Source organism: Ranitomeya imitator, chromosome 2 (assembly GCF_032444005.1).
Source record: "Ranitomeya imitator isolate aRanImi1 chromosome 2, aRanImi1.pri, whole genome shotgun sequence".
Classification (NCBI taxonomy): Eukaryota; Metazoa; Chordata; class Amphibia; order Anura; family Dendrobatidae; genus Ranitomeya; species Ranitomeya imitator.
The window spans coordinates 776,640,837-776,655,891 of NC_091283.1; the positions used below are offsets into that span (position 1 = coordinate 776,640,837).

General features: G+C 40.3%; 1 protein-coding gene across 6 annotated transcripts in view; it reads left to right on the plus strand.

Annotated features, from left to right (window-relative positions):
- PRKG1 (protein kinase cGMP-dependent 1) overlaps window positions 1-15,055 on the plus strand; it is a 1,430,268-nt gene that overhangs the window by 418,408 nt on the left and 996,805 nt on the right. The window lies entirely within an intron of this gene.

Sequence of the window (15,055 nt, forward strand, 5' to 3'; positions counted from 1 at the left end):
CATCACATGATAAAATGAATGATGCAATTCAAAATTACAACTCGTCCTGCAAAAAACAAAAGCCATAAACAGCTGTGTGGACAGAAAAATAGAAAGGTTATGGCTCTTGTAAGAAGGGGAGGAAAAAAACAAACAAAAGAAAAAGAAAAAAAAACACAAAAAAATATCGCCCGGGATGAAGGGTTTAAAATTCCTTCAGGGTGGGAGTAGAGCTTTAGTTGACTCTTGGCTTCTTTTTAGGTGACACTTGATCAGAGAGGTATTGTATTTTCGATCAATGTGCTCTCATAGAATAAATGAACACATGGGACCCGATTTATTTAAATAAGAGCCAAAGTCTGTTTCTGCTGGATATGTGGGAAATAGTCTTTAGTACATATGATGGAGCAGAGCATAACCCACTCATGCTGCCTCCCCTGCCGTGATCTGTAGGAGCAGGTCAGGAGAATCATTACGATGTCTACATTGCTAATGGGTTCTCCTTTGTCCGGCGTATTTCTGATGCTGCTTCTTATGATGAGATGTGAATAACACTATTTGCGTATTCTGAATAAGGTTCACTTTACAGGCTGGTTATATATAAAATGAATGTACACTGGAGAGATTTTTCTTTTCTTTTTTTTTTTTTTTAAGTTTCTCATAAAATCAGACCAAAATCTGAAGACACCCTGACTCGCAAATTCAGTTTATTTCTGATTTATTTATTTAAATATTATAAAAATTAAATTAAATTTAACATATGTTGATTTGTTAAGATTTATTCATGTGGCAGTGTTAGCAAAAAGAAGAGCTTTTCTTTCGAAAACTTAAAGCCCTGATCACAAGCATTTACCTTTTCCACTTGTCCGCTCCATTTAGAACAGGAAGACAGAGCACAAAAATGGAATTAGGATCCTGTGTATTCCTGTTCCAAATGGAAGCAGAAGGCCCCGCTGCTTTATATGGGGTTTGGGTAGTTTCCATTCCTTGTTTATTTTTAGAACAGATGAAAAAGTTCTGCATTGCTGACTTCTCCCCTCTCTCTCTCCTTGCTCTAAAAAGTTGACACCAAATGGAAACCAGACAAACCCCATATAAAGTAACAGGGCCCTTCTGCTTCCCTTTGAAACGGGACCGCACAGGATCCTAATCCCATTTGTCATGTTTGTTCTAAATGGAATAGTTAAACGGTTTTCCAAAGGAACACTTTTATGACAAGCCAAATTCCCATTATTACCTTATGGACAGTGATCACATATACTGTACTGTATATATCCCATTTTCCATTCAAAACAGCTTGTAGTACCACTTAGTGCTTGGAATCGTTAAGTGCCAGATCCAAGCTCCAGTTGTAGTATACACATATATTGAATACGTGTTGGTCCCCACTATTGATCACATACAATGAAAAAATGTATCTCAAATGACATTACAGAGATTTCCTGGACCATATATGAATGACCTGAGATGGATGCAGGCTCGGACTGGCCCACAGGACAATAGGAGAATCCTCCGGTAGGCCCCTGTAAAGGAGTGTTAATGAGAAGTGCTATTACACTTGATTCACATTTTGCAGAAAAAGGTATCATCTAATCGTTAATTAAACAAGCCAGCCATTTGTGTGCTAGGGTCATGTTATTTTGCATGTAGCTGAACAATGGGCCATTAGAATCAATATTATTGGTGGGCCTTTGCCAACTCAGTCCCACACTGGATGTATCTACTCGGTGTTTCAGGTCTGGGAATAGTCCAATTTATTCATTGCTTCCCATGGAAATCTGTCATTAAGTTGTGGATTGACATGCTCATTCCTTCTCATCTACTGGATACCCTCTGAGAAATCATGCATTAGTGAAAGTGCTGGAGCTAGATGCAAATGCATGAGGAGCTCGCGGAAAAAAACATTGCTGGTCCAGAAATGCCAAGCGGATAAGTTCAAGTTGAATTTACAAGTACAGGAAACCTCATTCTTATATAGGATTGAAAGTGAAGACTTAATTTAGGTTTTCTCTTAAGTATTTGTGATCTCAATGTCTTATATGGGTCATTCAACCTTATGTAAAACTCAACACAGCTTAGATCGTTATATTAAGAAAAAAAGTCTTAGGCCACGTTCACACATCCAGTATTTGGTTAGAATTTTACATCAGTATTTGTAAGCCAAAACCAGGAGAGGAACAATCAGCGGAAAAGTATAATAGAAACACGTCACCACTTCTGGATTAATCACCCACTCCTGGTTTTGGCTTAAAAATACTGAGGTAAAATACTGACCTAATGAACGTGTGAGCCAGGTCATACTCGCTTTACCAATCCTTTGCCTCTCCAATTATGACACTTTTTCTTGCACACCATTCCTCGTAGCTGATCCCCTTCAGTCTTGCCACGTGACCACTGCAGCTATGCATTGATTGGCTGCAGAGGTCATGCATCTAGACAGCATGTGATCTGTGGTGAAGTACAGAGACTGGCAGGAGAATCAGGATGGTCAGAATCGGAGAGGCCAAGGTTGGCAAGGCGAGTAAGACTTCCTTTAGATTTTATTATATTCTAAACAGTTTTCTATTTTCTCCCTTAAACATGTGACATTATCTATGCACAAATCATTTCTACTACACTTTTGTATTTTTTTCTTTACATTTTTAGCATATTAAAGTCATGAAATATGGCATAGAAAACTGAGGGTTTTGTACTTGCGTGAGTATCTCTTTATTCAATTAAGGTCTTTAAATCCCAAAGCACAATTATATAAATCCCCCTTTAATGATGACACTTCTCCAAGCCTCTAATTTTGAAGCAGTTCAAAGGAACATGCTAGAAATCATTATACTGTGATCAGAGGTCACCAGTGAAAAATAGTCCTTTCTGTGGGACTTTCTGGCATCTCCAACTTGCTCTGTGACATGGAAAATTGGTAGTAAACGGCCAAGGTTCCATTATCCACTTCCTTCTAATGACCTGAAAAACAATATACCCTTTAGCACTTTAGCATGTATGCTTTCTATACCGTCAGTCCAAGAGGCTTTTAGAAGCTCGTGCAGTCATTTGATTTTTTTGGCTGCCATAATTTTTTGTAGCTTTGTAATCTCATGTCTAAATGTTAACATGTCCTTTAATTTTAGATGAGGAAAAACATCTAAAAATGTTTGTTTGTAAAATGGATTTTCCTTCCTCAATATTTTACTTATTTTCTGGATACTAGTAGTAATAAGAAATTAAAAAAACTGAGCAAAGTTTACAAGTGGCACTGGCAACATCTAAAGTCAAACGCGTTGAACCTTCGGCTGGTTAAGTCATAATTCAGATTATTTCACTATTAATTCCCTCTGGTGGTTGCCTCATGAAAATCCAGAAACAGACATTCGGGAGCCATGAAATAGGCTTTAAAGTGGTTATCAGCTTTAGAAATGTGGTCAACTCATCAATGATCTGATTCTAATAAAAATTCAGATAGTACTCACCATGTCCAGGTCCAACACCAGCTCTCCGCCATGGATCCTGTCTCTGTGTTTTGGCTGCAGCAGTGATGTCACATGAAGAGCGGACATCACTGCTGCAGCCAGTCATGGAGCATAGTGGCTCAGCCTGTCTAGATGGCACAAAGTGCTGAGCTGAGTGATTGGTTGTAGCAGTGATATGTGCTTACATGACGTCACTGCTGCAGCCATAATTGGAAGCAGCAGGCCACAAGTCGGCACTGCTACAGGGGAGAGTAATTAGTCTCTACATTTGTTTATTCACTAGAATCAAATTGTTTGAGGTCCATTTTTCTAAAAATGGGAAACTTGTTTAACACCTTAAAGAGAACCTGTCATGTAAAATAGTGCTATTAAGATATGGGGCTAATCTGCAGGTTAATAGCACTCTGACACCATACAGCCGCTGCACCGAGAGCATCGCTGCCGGGAGGAATTTATTCTCCCTACAGCATTTGGCGTTCAGTCATTGAAGTGGTGTCGCCTCGGTTTCAGTCACCACTCGGTGTATAGAGAGTCCCAGCACTGAATGACAGCCGGTTCTATTTCTGAATCTGCTGAGCCTATGGAACCTCGTTCTGAACCTTGTTCTGACCCTCCATAGCCTTACATTGTGAAGCAATTTCCCGGTCACACAGAGCGCAGTGTGACCACGAAAGTCTGCAGACCGGTGACGTCACTTAGAAGGCGACCGGAATGGCGCGGTATGATTAAATTCATTGCAGTAGTATACAGTGGCCTAACTTGAAGCTTATGGGCCCAAATGCAAAATCTCCAACAGGGTCCCCAACTATCAGTCTTTAATAGTAATAGGCTTTTCATATGTCCCAAAGGGACTGCTTGGGCCCTCTAGTCTCCATGTCCCAGGTGCGACTGCCAACCCTGCACCTACTATAATTATGCTCCTTCCACTTGTAGCCACATTAAGGAACATAATAACAAATGCAACACAAAGTCTTGTAATATGAATAAAAAAGTGGATGCAATATGGAAACCTTCCCAGTTAAGGTACTGTCACACTAGACGATATCGCTAGCGATCCGTGACGTTGCAGCGTCCTCGCTAGCGATATCGTCCAGTGTGACAGGCAGCAGCGATCAGGCCCCTGCTGGGAGATCGCTGGTCGGGGAAGAAAGTCCAGAACTTTATTTCGTCGCTGGACTCCCCGTAGACATCGCTGAATCGGCGTGTGTGACACCGATTCAGCGATGTCTTCACTGGTAACCAGGGTAAACATCGGGTAACTAAGCGCAGGGCCGCGCTTAGTAACCCGATGTTTACCCTGGTTACCAGCGTAAAAAAACAAACAGTACATACTTACATTCAGCTGTCTGTCCCTTGCCGTCTGGTTCCTGCACTGACTGCTGGCCGTAAAGTGAAAGCAGAGCACAGCCACAGCGGTGAGTCACCGCTGTGTGACTCACCGCTGTGCTGTGCTTTCACTTTCACTTTACGGCCAGCAGTCAGTGCAGGAACCAGACGGCAAGGGACAGACAGCTGAATGTAAGTATGTACTGTTTGTTTTTTTACGCTGGTAACCAGGGTAAACATCGGGTTACTAAGCGCGGCCCTGCGCTTAGTTACCCGATGTTTAACCTGGTTACCGGGGACCTCGGGATCGTTGGTCGCTGGAGAGCTGTCTGTGTGACAGCTCTCCAGCGACCAAACAGCGACGCTGCAGCGATCCGGATCGTTGTCGGTATCGCTGCAGCGTCGCTAAGTGTGACGGTACCTCTAATGCGGCAGACTTAATTAGGTTAAACCTGTAAAAACATTACATAGTATAAGCTTACATTAAACGTTCTAAAATGTGATAAAGTAGCCCATGCTGTATGATAAATTTGGTGCAATTCTGCGATCTACGCCCCACATATTATTGTAGTGGTCCAACTATACACCAATAATTTGCACCAATATTTAGTTGCAATTTTGGCACACAGTGTCACATTTAGTCCGCACCCATTTGCTACTAATTAATACTCCCTTTTTATCGGGCCACACTTCTTGCTGAGGAAGCTAGACAATGAAATAATTATCAGGTGCGTACTGCCTTTGTTATGTGCGACTGCTCAAGTCTTAGATTTTGGTTATGCAAATCAATCTGTAATGAATTGTATTGATTACAAATTTTCCCAAAATTTTGGATTACAGAAAATCCGATATTTTTGGGATCTGATTTGCACGAATTCATCAAAATGGCAGTCAGGTTGTTGCTATTTTGTTGGTATGTGAAGGGGTAAAAGTAATTAAAAAAACATGTTCCCTGTCCTACGCCCTTACCGGTCATAAGTTACCTCCTCCAACTCAGCTCCCCAGCACTTCCTCTTCAGTGCTGCGGTCAGTGATAGGCTTCATAGGGTCACATTGTGTATCTCCCAACCACATGACCGTGTGAGACCAATCAAAGACCTCATTGCTATAGACGAAGACGTGAAGACAGGTGCTGATAATTTGTAGCCCGAGAAAGCATAATGTATATTATTATTATTTCTTTTAACAACCTCCATTCCCTTAATTTTCTGTTTTGGGTCTTGGAGAGACCAAAGAGTTTAAGAAATGTATTTTCCTGGCAATCAGAGCACTTTCAATTCTTATCAAATCGAATCTCATGGATAATTTGGGTGAATTTACCTGGAATTAATTTGGTGAGATTCGCTCATGTATAGTTTTGCCTCCATTCATACATATCAGTTTTTAGTACTGTAGCGCTGTGCCATTTAGATCTAGCATATAAACCGAAACCATAACCTTGAGAGGGGTGGCGAGTCCTAAATAGCAGTAGTATATAGCAGAGACCAGTAATGATAAAGTGCAGAACAGGGAAAAAAAACAAAATAATAAATAGCTTTTATTGCAAAAAAAAATTAAAAGACAAAAAAAGTTCACAATGGTAGTTGTCCCAACACAGAGGACACAATTGACATGGGTGAACCAGGGAGAAAAAAAAAACAGGGGAGAAAGTAATAATCCAAAAAGGAAAATATAAAATGTAATTAATTCATAATGACATGTGCGCAATGGAAATAAGAAAATTGTATTGAAGTAAAAAGGCATTCAATGTACGGTTATAACAGTATACATCCTGGCAGCCAAGATGGAACTGGCACACCCCCAAACACCCGACGCACGTTTTATGAATTACACCCCTGATGAAGCATTCATGAAATGCACATCTGGTGTGTTTGGTGAGTGTGCCAATTCCATCTTGGCTGCTAGGATATATACTGTTATATCCTCACATTGATTGACCTGTTACTTTAATACAAATTTCTTAATTTCATTGTGCACATCATGAACTGGTTATGCTTTATCTTTTCCACTTGGGTTACCACTTTCAGGTTTTTTTTCTTTGTTCACCCACCAACACATGTCAATTGTGTCCTCTGTGTTGGGACATTCACCATTATAAAGTTTTTTGTTTTTTAATCATTTTTCGCAATAAAAGTTATTTATTATTTTGGTTTTTACCTGTCCAGCACTTTATCATTATTAGCTTCCCATTTACATCTAGTAAGTAACAGTGCAGAGCATTGATGGTAAGTATATTCAGCTTCTTTTTTATTTTTCTGCTTTTTGCAGTTCCGGATCACCTCCATGTTCTGACAACCCTTTACATTTCTACATTCATTTTCTAATGTGCGTTATATTGGCTAATTAATACTATGAAGCACAAGGTATTATTTATTTCTAGAACAGGAAGGATCAAGCTGTATTTTCGGCAGTCTGGCTCAGATCATGGTCATGCTCGCTTAGCAACCTACGTGTTTATAGGCTGAGGTCCCTTTCCTATAAGTGAACCATTGGAGAGTCCCTTGTCAGAAAATCTCTACAATGTCTCTTCTTGAACAACACATGTTAATGAAACGTTAAAGACATTAAAGTGATAAGTGCTCATGATTGCTTCCATTGGGAGGTTGTACGGCTGCAGGTAAAGTGCCTCTGCCTGAGATGGGACTTGGAGCTGCACTGGAAATGTACATCGTTTATGGCTCTACAGGCTCCGAATATAGACAATTTCACTTTGCATAAAATGTTTCGGCAAGCAGTAAAGCAAGGCTATGTAAGACACCCAATACTGGCTGCAAGGCAGAACACATGCTTAAAAACTGTTCTTTCGGAACCCTTCAAAGCTCCTGGGAACCCCACACATCGCCAGTTCCTTCAGGCAGCCGAGAGCTTAATATGCTAAGCAATATCTAAATGAAATTATCAAGATGTTCCTCCTGGCTTCCTTTAAGACTGAAGATTTTGATGCTATTCATGTCTTAGTGATGATCACTGACATTGAGGCATCGAGAACTTCTCTGATGCTGCACAAACCTGTCCTGTTCATCCACAGAACACTTCATCATTTCAAGGCAGACCAGAAAGTCTTTCAGGCTTCATCTTCTTTTTATTATTAATATTCAAGGGGATTTGCACGTGATGTCTTTTTGCTACACGCTCATTGCAATTTGACCTATTAAAATATTACCGCTAGGGCTGGATGCAAGGGGATCGTCTATCACTGCTGGTTGCTGCGCATTCAGTGCCATTTGCCATTTACTATACTGCGCTTAAATGGAGCATCGCATGATTTGACCTCAAGGATATGAATCCAGTAATGTGTATGCTTGGTCCCGATCATTTTATTAGTATGGCTTTTCGTTTTTCCTAAAAATCCTAAAAACTGTTAAATGTTTTCAATGGACTTTCACATAGATAATGAATATTTGCATTATTTGCCAAAGCAGCATCCACTTTTCCTTTTGTTTTCATGCATCTTTGAGCTTGTTTGAAATTTATCTTGGAACAATGCGGTTTTTCTCCACTGAGATGCTCCAAATTATATTAGTAGCTCTAATTGAGAGACATGAGGCTTCTAACAAGGGTGTAATGCAATGTTTAGGCACTGTCACTTTACTGATATTGTTTTTCTAAAATATAATTTTTCTTGACTTAAATCCCTTACCCCTTATACTTCATAGTGGATGAGATAGTCTTGTATCACTTGAGCTTTTCTATTGACCTTGTCTATTTATATTTATATTTTTATACCTGTTCTGTAATATTTTTAATAAAATTACAATATTTTTAATGGACTTTTTGACTCATTGTTTTTCGGTAATTGAATCTAATATGAGGAATGTCCATAACATGTGAGGCCCGTGAACTTTATGTTATAGGATCTTCATTAGTATTTTACTTTATACTATGAATTCTGTTGTATTGATACTGTTTCTATATACACACCTCAGCTGCTGTAGAGCCTCATTATCAGGGCCGGCGTCAGCACCCGGCACAGCGGGCAAATGCCGGGGCCCTGGGGAGAGAGGGGGGCCCACTCAGGCTGTCATAGATACAGCTGGGAGAGCAGGAGATAACATGCTCTCTCCGCCTACAAAGTCACTGCTGGCTGCGTTCTCTTAACCCCTATGTGCCAGCTCTGACACAAGCATCTTATCACTCAGTGAGTGCAGCCAGGCAGGCACACATAGGGGTTAAGAGAAGGCAGCCAGTGTGACATTGTTTGTGGGGGGAGAGAGCACGTTCTCTGCTCTCCGCCCCTGGCTGGCTGCTGAAGTTATGAGGCAGATTCAGGAGGAGCTCCTAGTCCTACCAGTGCATGAGTGAGTGGCGCTGCTATATACTATGTGGGCTGCGCTGCTATATACTACGTGGGCTGCGCTGCTATATACTACGTGGGCTGCTATATACTACGTGGGCTGTGCTATATACTACATGGGCTGCTATATGCTACGTGGGCTGCTATATACTACATGGGCTGCTATATACTACGTGGGCAGTGTTATATACTACATGGCTGTGTTTATATGCGATCATGAATCGGGGTATGTGTTAAAGGGGGGGCCCACTGAGACTCTTTCGCCCGGGGCCCTCAAAAACCTGGAGCCGGCCCTGCTCATTATACTCACTTAAACTGCTGCAGAAAAATATAATACACACCTCAGCTGCTACAGAACCTCATAATAAACATTTCAGCTGGAACAGGAACTTATAACACACACTTCAGCTGCTGCAGAACCTCATAATATATACCTCAGCTGCTGCAGAACCTTATAATACATAGCTGCTGCGGAACCTCATAACACATACCTCAGCTGCTGCAGAACCTTATAACACATAGCTGCTGCATAATCTCATAATACATCTTAGCTGGCATCATTAAATAGGTAGAATGACTTTTATTTCCAAACTGAGCCATTACATGGTGATCTGGAGACAGCAGTATGTAATGGATGACACTGAGGCTTCCAATGATATTTTATCACTCAATAAGGAACCTGACAGCTGATTCCTACTCCATGACACCCCAGAGCAGCATCAATCAGACATTAGTTTCATTATTAGTTCATTCTGCTGAATTTGAGATGAAACATACATTTAATATCTGTCCGGTGACTATGATGACTAGCTCAAGTGTCCGGTCCCCTGCAGATTTTCCCTGGTTTGCTCCCTTAGACTGACAGGTGTCCTCCTGTGTTTGTAATTCTGCAAGATGATACTGACTTGCTGAGTCCTAAAGGTGTGTAATATACGCTCTATTAGGATTGTGCTCTACTAGCTGATTCGAGCAGACTTGTAGTCATGCGATGACTGACGTTGCTTCTCTCAGTTGAAAAATAGAACACTGAGAGAAGCAGGAGGAGACGTTAGTTGTCACATGACTACGAGTCTGCAAGTCGCATGTGAGCGATCATGTGACAACCGCTCGAATCACCAAGTAGTGCGACATCCTAACAAAGCGCATATTACACACCGTTAAGATTCAGCTTGTCAATGTCAACTTGCAGCATTACAAACATGTAATGACCCCTATATATTAGAGATATTTATACTATATATAAGCACTATATGATTTGCGCAATTGTGATCTCATACTGACTTAATATACCTGGCTTATCTCAATACACTCCTGTTCAGAAAACTTGAGCATATTTAGATGGCACATGACTGTAACTTTGCAGATTGCATACATGCGGTCAAGTGATCGCCCATTTGCTGTGGGAATTTTGGGGAATTCTGAGAGTGTGCACACTGCATGCTGTCCCAATTCAGCAGTCTTCAGTCACATAAAATGACTGCAGACTTTTGTGTCAAGTCTGGCAACCCCCTTAGTGCCCCCTATATGGCCCTCCACAGTGCTCTACTATATATATATATATACACATATATATATATACAGTATATATATATATATATATATAAACTCTTACCTGTCCCTGATTCCCTGTCAATCAATTCATACTGGCCGGTTCCATATAAATAATACTACACCCTATATTATCTAGATAGAAAGGCAGGTAGATAGATAGACAGATAGACTGACACAGTACATTATATATATTAACCTATGGAGAAGCCTTTTCCTTCATGGGGTTCCTGGAGAGCAGAGGGTTAGTCCAATTTGCTGAGTCCTGCCACTTACACTGTGAGCGTCTAGCAGAGGCTGGGGGATTGGAGTTTGTTATGATGTTTTGTCCAGTCTCTTCCAGACAGGAAAACATGGGGTGTGATCAACTTCTCCAGAATCAAGAAAGAGCTGTTCACATACCAAAGTGTGGTATCTGTTGTGAATTCTGCTCTTGGGCTCCCTCCGGTGGTTATGAGTGGTAGTGCTGCGGTAGTTGGATCGCAGCATTTATCAGGTGTATCTATTTTTTGCAATTTGGGCTGGGCTATATAGCCTTGCTTGATCCTTTAGTCTGTGCCAGTTGTCCATTGTTTTTGGAGGATTCACATCCCTTCTGGTCTCTCCTGTTTGCTGTGCTTTTCTTCAAAGATAAGTCCTGGCTTTGTTTTTGCTGTCCAACTGCTGTGGACCTTATAGTTCTGTGCATTTTCATGTTTTTGTCTTGTCCAGCTTAGTCTGTGAAGGATTTTTTGCAGCCTAGCTATTTCTCTGGAGATGCAGATATACCCTCCATGTCTTTAGTCAGATGTGGTGTTTTGTATTTTCTGTGGTGGATATTTTCTAGTGTTTTAATACTGACCGCATAGTACTCTGTTCTATTCTTTCTTTTTAGCTAGTATGGCCTCCTATGCTAAATCCTGATTTCATGTCTGCGTATGTTATTTCCCTCTCCTCTCACAGTCAATATTTGTGGGGGGCTGTCTATCCTTTGGGGATTTTCTCTGAGGCAAGATAGGTTTCCTGTTTCTGTCTTTAGGGGTAGTTAGTTCTTAGGCTGTGTCGAGGGGTATAGGGAGTGTTAGGTACCCCCCACGGCTACTTCTAGTTGTGCTGTTAAGTTTAGGGTTTGCGGTCAGTACAGGTGCCACCTTCTCCAGAGTACGTCTCATGCTGCTCCAAGGCCACCAGATCATAACAGGTATCTAGGCAATGGTACAGAATGCTGACAGGGAGTATATTACAAGCTGTCAGCATTCTGTAGCCTAGGTACCCACACAGAATAGGAACAGAGCTCAGACAACCCTTTTAAATGATACAGTTGCTCATGCTCACGTGCATCGGCTCTCATCTGCCCTGCCCAACACATTTGCAGAACACCCATGGTTACCATGACAGCTGGTCTTCAGCAGTTGCTGCCATCTTAGTAGTCCTCAGCCAGCTTCATTGAACACCTCCATTTCCACTATATTTTGAAGTACTGTAGTACTGCAGTATATAATATAAGTGATTAAAGGTACATGTCCCATAAGGCTACTAATAAATTAAGTAAGAAATTAAAAATATATAAAAAATGTTTAAGAAATAAAAAACTTGGAAAAATCATGTCTCTTTATCACAAGAAAATAAAGAAATATAAAAAAGTATCTGATATTTCCAAGTCTTTAAAAGATAACTCTATCAAAATATAAAATGACTTACCCCTTTGGGTGAATTCTGTATAGGGAACAATAAGTTAAATGCAAGAATTGTGTTGTTCCTGGTCACTACACTTCCTTAAAAAAAATGCAATAAAAGGTGATGAATATCTCAATCTAATATATGTAAAAAGAATAAAAGTCTTGGAAAATGAGGACACAAAACAATTTTTTTTTAAACTTGTGATTTTTAATTTTCACTACTTAAAAATAAAATAAATCAATGCAAGACAATTGCTGTAATCCTACTGACCAGGAAAATCAAATAACCATGTATTTTTTTCATATAATGAATACTATACAAACAAAACCCAAAATCACAAAATCAGAATTGCTTTTTTTCCCACATTTCATCCCATTTTTCAGTACATTGTATGCTAAAATGATTGGTATCATTTAATACTGCAATCAACTCATTCTGCAAAAAACAAGCCCTCATATTGTTATGTCGACAGAAAAATAAAAAGTCATGGCTCTACGAGAAAGGGGAACAGAAAACAAAAGTGGAAAAATGAATATTGGGTGCAGTGGCAAAAGGTTAAAGGAGTTTCATACTACTAACATTTCTAAGCAGTTATTTTTTTGAGAGGCAGAAATCTTTCCGAAAACTCAAATATTAACTAATTTTGGTCTTTGTCTACATCTTTGGAAAAGGATCTGGCACATACAGTAGTTTGATGTATGGATGGGTTCTTGGCATTTACGCTTTGATTAAAATATTAGACTTGTAGAGGGAGTTAGTGGATAATATTCCGCACTGCCGACAGAATGGAGACGTACAGTCATGGCCAAAATTATTGACACCCCTGCAATTCTGTCAGATAATACTCATTTTCTTCCTGAAAATGATTGCAAACACAAATTCTTTGGTATTATTATCTTCATTTAATTTGTCTTAAATGAAAAAACACAAAAGAGAATGAAGCAAAAAGCAAAACATTGATCATTTCACACAAAACTCCAAAAATGGGCCAGACAAAAGTATTGGCACCCTCAGCCTAATACTTGGTTGCACAACCTTTAGCCAAAATAACTGCGACCAACCGCTTCCGGTAACCATCAATGAGTTTCTTACAATGTTCTGCTGGAATTTTAGAACATTCTTCTTTAACAAACTGCTCCAGGTCCCTGATATTTGAAGGGTGCCTTCTCCAAACTGCCATTTTTAGATCTCTCCAAAGGTGTTCTATGGGATTCAGGTCTGGACTCATTGCTGGCCACCTTAGAAGTCTCCAGTACTTTCTCTCAAACCATTTTCTAGTGCTTTTTGAAGTATGTTTTGGGTCATTGTCCGGCTGGAAGACCCATGACCTCTGAGGGAGACCCAGCTTTCTCACACTGGGCCCTACATTATGCTGCGATATTTGTTGGTAGTCTTCAGACTTCATAATGTCATGCACACGGTCAAGCAGTCCAGTGCCAGAGGCAGCAAAGCAACCCCAAAACATCAGGGAACCTCTGCCATATTTGACTGTAGGGACCGTGTTCTTTTCTTTGAATGCCTCTTTTTTTTCTCCTGTAAACTCCATGTTGATGCCTTTGCCCCAAAAGCTCTACTTTTGTCTCATCTGACCAGAGAACATTCTTCCAAAACGTTTTAGGCTTTTTCAGGTAAGTTTTGGCAAATCCAGCCTGGCTTTTTTATGTCTCGGGGTAAGAAGTGGGGTCTTCTTGGGTCTCCTACCATACAGTCCCTTTTCATTCAAACGCCGATGGATAGTACGGGTTGACACTGTTGTACCCTCAGACTGCAGGGCAGCTTGAACTTGTTTGGATGTTAGTCGAGGTTCTTTATCCAACATCCGCACAATCTTGCGTTGAAATCTCTTGTCAATTTTTCTTTTCTGTCCACATCTAGGGAGGTTAGCCACAGTCCCATGGGCTTTAAACTTCTTGATGACACTGCGCACGGTAGACACAGGAACATTCAGGTCTTTGGAGATGGACTTGTAGCCTTGAGATTGCTCATGCTTCCTCACAATTTGGTTTCTCAAGTTCTCAGACAGTTCTTTGGTCTTCTTTCTTTTCTCCATGCTCAATGTGGTACACACAAGGACACAGGACAGAGGTTTAGTCAACTTTAATCCATGTCAACTGGCTGCAAGTGTGATTTAGTTATTGCCAACACCTGTTAGGTGCCGCAGGTAAGTTACAGGTGCTGATAATTACACAAATTAGAGAAGCATCACATGATTTTTCAAACAGTGCCAATAGTTTTATTCACCCCCTTTTTTATGTTTGGTGTGGAATTATATCCAATTTGGCTTTAGGACAATTCTTTTTGTGTTTTTTCATTTAAGACAAATTAAATGAAGACAATAATAACAAAGAATTTGTGTTTGCAATCATTTTCAGGAAGAAACTGAGTATTATCTGACAGAATTCCAGGGGTGTCAATACTTTTAGCCATGACTGTATATCCCAGTATGGTACAGTAAGGTGGTGGTTTATTTCAACGCGTTTCGAAGTATATAACTTCTTCTTCAGGATAAACCACTGGGAGTTGGGAAACTACAACTCCCAGTATGGTTTGACAGTGGGAATTATAGTTTCCCAGTAGCAGGAAAGATACAGGTAAGAGACCTTTAATTCACAAAGGGTTTTCAATGGCAGTAAAGCTTATCTGTCCTCACTAGCTTTACTGGCACGCTCATTATGCACCTGTTTGAAGCCCACGTGTTATGGCAAGTGAACTTTAAAGGATTCTTCCAATTATTCATTTGTATATAATATTAGATGCACAACTCTGTTTTACCCACAAATGATATGAT